Source organism: Telopea speciosissima, chromosome 10, assembly GCF_018873765.1.
Source record: "Telopea speciosissima isolate NSW1024214 ecotype Mountain lineage chromosome 10, Tspe_v1, whole genome shotgun sequence".
Taxonomy (NCBI): Eukaryota; Viridiplantae; Streptophyta; class Magnoliopsida; order Proteales; family Proteaceae; genus Telopea; species Telopea speciosissima.
In genome coordinates, this window is record NC_057925.1 from 49,014,624 (window position 1) to 49,020,623 (window position 6,000).

A 6,000-nucleotide genomic window follows, 5' to 3' on the forward strand; every position below is an offset into this window, starting at 1 on the left:
CCTTCCAGATAAATTTATTTTGATAGCCAAGGATATCTATGTCACATGTGATATAAGCACAAATTTTGTGGACAGGTGTCTCCTTAGGTCATGGGTTAAGTTTCAGATTTAAAGGAATTTGCTAAGTGACAAAATAGAACTTTAAAGATCCAAGGATATGAGAGAGTGCATAGTGATGATTAAAGTACTATAGGCATGCATGGACATACATTGAGAGTATATAATTGGATATGAGAATAAAACTTGACAAATGTCCCATCTAGAACATCCACTGCCAATCCAACGGTTGGAGTGGCCGCATCTTTTTTAACACGGCAAAATTTATGGACTCTAAAGAGAAGCTTATTTTGATAGGCCAATGAAATGGCAAACAAAGTCAAATTTGGTTGTTTTGTAATTAATTTTCTTATCTTGTAGAGCTAGGCAATTTTTCCATGTCTTTATAAGTATACTCTTTGCTGATGTTGGTAAGATAAGCAAGCAAAAGCGGTGGGGATTGAACTAATAATAAATATGGTGGCCAATTCTCTCCATCATACAAAATACTGTTCTAGGAAAACGATATTTTTTTTGGAGTTATCATATCAAATTACACATTTTTAGTTTTCAAAACATGGTATATACGCATATTTTTTGTAATAATATGCGCATATACCATGTTTGGAAAACTAAAATTGTGTACGACACACCAACTATGTGAGAATTTCATGTATTTTATATCATAGCCGCATTATTCACATAGTTGCTCACTATGTTTTTTATTTTGAATTTTCTATTTAAATAAGATTGTGATGAATTTATATAGGATCGAGTTTTCCTTCAGACAGGGTCAATCCCTTGACCTAGGCCTTCGACTACTCTGTATCACGCAACAATGGGCCAGGGTTGATTTCGATAATTCGTAAATAGGGATAGAGAGGGTGTAGAGAAGTACAACTATTGATGTCTGTACAGTTCCTTCATTCGTGGTGAAGGAAAGCTACCTCATACATATATGTCTCTTTTTTATGCTATATTTATAAGTTTTTGGAGAAGTTTTCTTGCCAGCCATATGAAGAGAAAATCTCTTTAACCAATTTGATGTAAACCTATGATTGGACTCCTGGATAGTGAGTTCTATCATTGAACTCTCACCCCCTATTATATACTTGGTCGAAACTATCATTTTCTAATCCAATATAAGGTTCAGATGTTATGGTTTAAGAGATTCTCTCTTCACTATGGGTGAAAGGAAACTCGATCTCAAGTTTTTTTTCTTGTCTATATACATATTTTTCTTACTACAGTCTAGAATTTTGAATTTAGTCTTCTTCAAAATATATTACATATAAATTAATCACATGAGGTCAAGAAATCAAGAAAAATTTAACGAGGATGCCATACTCTTTCTCCTACTTTATGAACTAGCAAAATATATGTATATTAACAAAGAGCATATACTACTCTCACACAATATTGTACTGCCTTTATTATTTCTTGTTTAATATATCTATGTTTATTTCCTATAAAAAAACAAAAAATAAAGAAAAATTTAGTGGACTATACTACACTTTTACACTAGTTGAGACTTGAGAGATCTCCACAAGTAACTCAAGCAAGCAAGGAAGCACCACTAGACCATACACCAAGAGTGTAACATGCCGTACTTACAAAGAATAATGACCTCATGGTTTAAAAACTCTGAATGTGCATGGGATCAGTTTCCATTAGGGGTGCAACCGTGCAGGTTAGGCTGGCTTTGTTACACCCCCTGATACACCTAAAAAGGCTCGTTAATATTAACGCGACATGTGGCAAGCTACAATCGCTTGAAGCGACTCTCGACCCGTCGGGTTGTACCTGTATGGTACCCAACCGACCCAGATCTCACAGAAGCCTAGTGTGAGAATACGATCCCTACAAAGAAGGCAATAAGCATATCCAAATCCTAATATAACGCTGCCAACAAGTGCAATCATATAAGGAAGCAAGATCTCCCACCAATCAACACTATGGAAACTCCCATTAATGGTGGACTCTCCAATTATCACTCTCCTAACAGGACTCGTACCATAATAAGCTAAGCGTGAAGCGCAAGACTAATCATCTCCTAGTGAGGCACAACCTCCGTCTAGTCTGGCATATAAATAAGAGGCCAACGGGTTAGGTAAATCATCTAACTTATTTTTCTCTCAAGCTCTCTTGAATTGTTTGCTGCTAAAGAGACCTGACTTAAGCATTGGAGAGTCCCCCGTCGGAGAAGACCGACTCTGCTCATCTTTTCCTCTTTGCAGGTTCCATCTAGGAGGAATTAACTGAAGGTTTCTTGATGTGACACCCCCAATCCAACCCTATGTCCCCTAAACCTAGGTCTAGACCAGCCCAACTAAAGTTGGGCTGGGACATCTCAGCCTAGACCCAGCTCTGCAGTGCTGATTTCAACCCAGCCCGACCTTGATAGACCCTCATTGTGTAGGGCCGGGTTGACCCTGATTGACCTTGATAGCCCCTATTTTTTGCAATTTAAGGCTGTGCAGGTTCAAGTTGGCCCCTGTTTTTTTAATCATTTTAAGTATGTTATAATTATGTATAGGGGTGTTGTTCTTTGTGCCGCAGCGCAACCTACACCCAGGCACATGGGGATGGGCGCAATGACCACCCTGCCCCCCTGCACAGGCTGCCCATCTGCCTAGGCACAAGCTGCACTGCGGCACAGAGAACATTCTCCCTTATGTATAATTGCATATCATGTACATTATATTTAATTATGTATGCAAGACCAGGTCAGGTCAGGCTGGGTTGACCCTGATTGACCCTAGCAACTCCTATTTTTGCCATTTTAGGGCTAAACAGGGTCGGGCTGGTCCTGACTGCCTCTGTTTCTTTAGCTGTATGTATGCTATAATTATTTATAATTGTATAAAATGTATATTATATATAACTATTTATACATGGCCAGGCCCGGGCTAGGTTGACCCTGATTGACCCTAGCAGCCCTATTAACCATATGTATAATATAATTATTTATAATTGTATATTATATGTTATATATAGTTATATATATACAGGGCTAGGATGACCGGGCTTAGACCGAGGCCTCAACCCAAACCTAACCTTAGGCCTAGAAATCTCAGCCCTAGCCCAACTCTTGTGGGTTGTGAAACACAGCCCAAGCCTTGTCAGGCTTAGAGTATGCTTGGGCAGGTATGGACATGTCAGCCCTAGTCTCCATTGATTCTGATTCGAATCATCTCAGAATCTGCTAGAATCACCCCCGTTCGGATTCAAGTACATATACAATCAGGGTTAGTCGGAATCATTGCCAATCGGTTTCGAGTCAAATCGACCGATTCCACCAATTCTGATCTGAGTTTTAAAACCATGATGATGATGATCTGCAATTAGTTAAGTGATTTACCTTAATTGTCCAGACAATACAGTTTAGGTAGGTTGGCTTTGCCGCTGAATTCCTTGGGGTCAACTAGTTGGACTATCATATTCCATACTGAACACTAGGTTCACCTCACCTAGTCATATGAGTTGTTTTAGGTATAAAAATAATATTAAAATACTTAAATTTCAAGCTAGCTTAATGAATGAAAATACATAAATCAACACACCAAACTATAAATTTAATGGGGTATTCCGATATTAAAAAACTTATGGTGTCAAACAGGCCAAGCGTGTCACACACCCTCAACCTTAACCTAAACTGTTTATATATACGCTTGGCTTGATTCTTCCCCAAATTTCATAGTCCATGGCCAAATCCATCCAAGCATGCTACCATTTTCAAAAGAAGGGTATCAAAAAAAAAAAGAAAAGGAAAGAGAGATAGGATTCGATTTCTCTCTATCCATGATGAAGAGAGAATCTCTTTATCCACCTCATCTGACCATTTGATTGGACGAGACGGGTATTTTGGAACATGAATAATAGGAAATGAGAATTAATGATGAATCCAAAATTCCAACATAGCATTACATCACCATTGGGGAAGAGATTCTTTTTACTCTGGCGAAAAGGAAACTTAACATGAACCTGGTATTTGCTAAGAGTAATGGCCCCCCCCCCCCCCCCCCCCCCACCCCCAACCAAACCCCACCCCCCCCCCCCCCCCCCCCCCCCCCCCCCCCCCCCCCCCCCCCCCCCCCCCCCCCCCCCCCCCCCCCCCCCCCCCCCCCCCCCCCCCCCCCCCCCCCCCCCCCCCCCCCCCCCCCCCCCCCCCCCCCCCCCCCCCCCCCCCCCCCCCCCCCCCCCCCCCCCCCCCCCCCCCCCCCCAACACCCCCCCCCCCCCCCCCCCCCCCCCCCCCCCCCCCCCCCCCCCCCCCCCCCCCCCCCCCCCCCCCCCCCCCCCCCCCCCCCCCCCCCCCCCCCCCCCCCCCCCCCCCCCCCCCCCCCCCCCACCCCCCCCCCCCCCCCCCCCCCCCCCCCCCCCCCCCCCCCCCCCCCCCCCCCCCCCCCCCCCCCCCCCCCCCCCCCCCCCCCCCCCCCCCCCCCCCCCCCCCCCCCCCCCCCCCCCCCCCCCCCCCCCCCCCCCCCCCCCCCCCCCCCCCCCCCCCCCCCCCCCCCCCCCCCCCCCCCCCCCCCCCCCCCCCCCCCCCCCCCCCCCCCCCCCCCCCCCCCCCCCCCCCCCCCCCCCCCCCCCCCCCCCCCCCCCCCCCCCCCCCCCCCCCCCCCCCCCCCCCCCCCCCCCCCCCCCCCCCCCCCCCCCCCCCCCCCCCCCCCCCCCCCCCCCCCCCCCCCCCCCCCCCCCCCCCCCCCCCCCCCCCCCCCCCCCCCCCCCCCCCCCCCCCCCCCCCCCCCCCCCCCCCCCCCCCCCCCCCCCCCCCCCCCCCCCCCCCCCCCCCCCCCCCCCCCCCCCCCCCCCCCCCCCCCCCCCCCCCCCCCCCCCCCCCCCCCCCCCCCCCCCCCCCCCCCCCCCCCCCCCCCCCCCCCCCCCCCCCCCCCCCCCCCCCCCCCCCCCCCCCCCCCCCCCCCCCCCCCCCCCCCCCCCCCCCCCCCCCCCCCCCCCCCCCCCCCCCCCCCCCCCCCCCCCCCCCCCCCCCCCCCCCCCCCCCCCCCCCCCCCCCCCCCCCCCCCCCCCCCCCCCCCCCCCCCCCCCCCCCCCCCCCCCCCCCCCCCCCCCCCCCCCCCCCCCCCCCCCCCCCCCCCCCCCCTGGCCTTATGTACTCTACATGTATATGGTATGCGTTTATCCACAACTTCATGATCAGATATAGTAGGGCATTCAATGAACCCAATTTTATACAAATCTATGTATCCAATTCAACTTTTTTGGTATATGGATGTGCCTATATCTATATTCAATCAAATTGATATCAGGTCACCTGTAAGGCTCTATATGTTTAGTTCTCATTAGTTACTGAGTTATATATCTTTTTTTTTTTTTTTGGGCAAGAGATCATTGCCTGATCGTGTGGCAATGCACATGGGGGCATCAACATGGGTGAAATTTTTTATTTCACAAGGGTGGGATGGTAATTTCGGTATGCTCATGTGTTTGGGCGTAAGATTCACGCGACCAGACAACATTCTTTCTCCCATATTTTTTTAGAGAAAAAGATCTCTACTTGGTGGTGTTTCCTACGCCCTCTCATAGGGCACCGTGAGATGACTCCTCTGGCCCCTGGGTAAATACCCAGGCGCGCTCACCCATCAACCCAAATGCTTGTGTAGAGACCATGTGACCAAGTAGAGATCTCTTGCCCTTGTTTTTTATTGGAGGCAGTTTTCCTTCACGCATGGTCAAGGGAGAATCCCTTGAATGAGGGGTTCAGATGGTTGGCACGCAGAGGGTTCGGAGAACAAATTGTTTATGTCAATTAGAGATTAGCTGATATGTGATCCGATCCTGTGATATTTTTTAACAGGGAAAAGGTTCTTTGAGCCGCAGGGTAGGGAACACTAGCATCTCTGTATCTATTTCTCTCCTCCTCTCATGAAATGATCAAATTGCTCTTCAATGTTCAATGTAGGATATCATTTTGCTGCACTTCATTAGTTCACTTCGATAAATA